Raw genomic sequence first — 1,232 nt, 5'->3', positions numbered from 1 at the left:
CTCAGTGCCCAGTGCCTCAGTGCCCACTCTGGGAGTGACATTAATCAGCTCATATTTCACCTTTTGTATGTGTGTGTGTGTGACATGTCCAAGCCATCTGAACATGACAGCATTTTTTTTGAGGGCTTTCTTAAACTAACTCTTTCTTCCTCACTATATTAATTTGTCCTATCACACTCAACTGTTAGACTCTACTGTCAGTTGATTGCTCTACAAGAGTTAATTTTATGTATCAGCTTGACTAGGTCATGGGATAGCCAGATATTTTGGTCAAACAATATTATGGGTGTTTCTATCAGGATTTTTAAAAATAACATTAACATTTAAATTGATACACTGAGTAAAGTAGGTGGCCTTCCTTAATGTGAGTGGACCTCACCCAATCAGTTGAAGATCTGAATAGAACTAAAAGGCTGATTCTCCCTCAAGTTAAAGAGAATTCTTTCTGGCTGACTGTAGTCAAACTAGGATATCAGCTTTTTCCAAACTTTGAACTTGAACTAAAATATCAGCACTTCCTGGATCTCAAGCTTGCTGCACTTGAACTGGAACTACACCATCAGCTCTCCAATTTGACAATTTAACCTTGCAGTTCTTGGGACTTGTCAGCCTGCATAATTGTGTGAGCTAATTTTTCATAATAAATGTCTTTTACATATATACACTCTACGGTTTTGTTTCTCTGAAGATCCCTGACAAACACAGTGAAGTGAAGTTGCTCAGTCATGTCCGACTCTTTGCGACCCCATAGACTGTAGCCTACCAGGCTCCTCTGTCCACGGGATTTTCCAGGCAATAGTAATGGAGTGGGTTGCCATTTCCTTCTCCAGGGGATCTTCCCAACCCAGGGCTCGAACCTGGGTCTCCTGCATTGTAGACAGACGCTTTACCATCTGAGCCACCAGGGAAGTCATCCACTACTATTTTTAACAATGCCCTGGGGCATAAAATGTTAAATAATTCAATCCAATTGAAATTGAGTCCCTTTGCAAAGGTAGTTTTTGTGGTCAATTTTTAACAATTTTATTGACTCCAAGAAGACTTTCCTTAGGGTTTTTTTTTTTTCCCTGAGTTTTACTGATAGATTTCTTGGCCTACAGTTAATTTTGTTGCCTCATAGAGTGATCAGCAGAAGATCTAAATAGACTTTTCTCCAAAGAAGATAAAAATGGTTAAAAAGCACATGAAAAGATGCAACATCGCTCACTATTAGAGAAATGTAAATCAAAACT

At 39.0% G+C, this 1,232-nt stretch overlaps 1 non-coding gene across 1 annotated transcript; it reads right to left on the bottom strand.

The window, feature by feature from the left end:
* Positions 1 to 836: 836 nt before the first annotated feature.
* On the bottom strand, positions 837 to 908 carry TRNAC-ACA. Its single transcript has one exon. It is a non-coding gene; the product is annotated as a tRNA-Cys (tRNA).
* Positions 909 to 1,232: the final 324 nt, after the last annotated feature.

This window comes from Oryx dammah, unplaced genomic scaffold (assembly GCF_014754425.2).
Source record: "Oryx dammah isolate SB20612 unplaced genomic scaffold, SCBI_Odam_1.1 HiC_scaffold_23, whole genome shotgun sequence".
Lineage (NCBI taxonomy): Eukaryota > Metazoa > Chordata > Mammalia > Artiodactyla > Bovidae > Oryx > Oryx dammah.
Note: the sequence above shows the minus strand (reverse complement) of the source record. Positions and strands in the feature narration are given on the sequence as shown.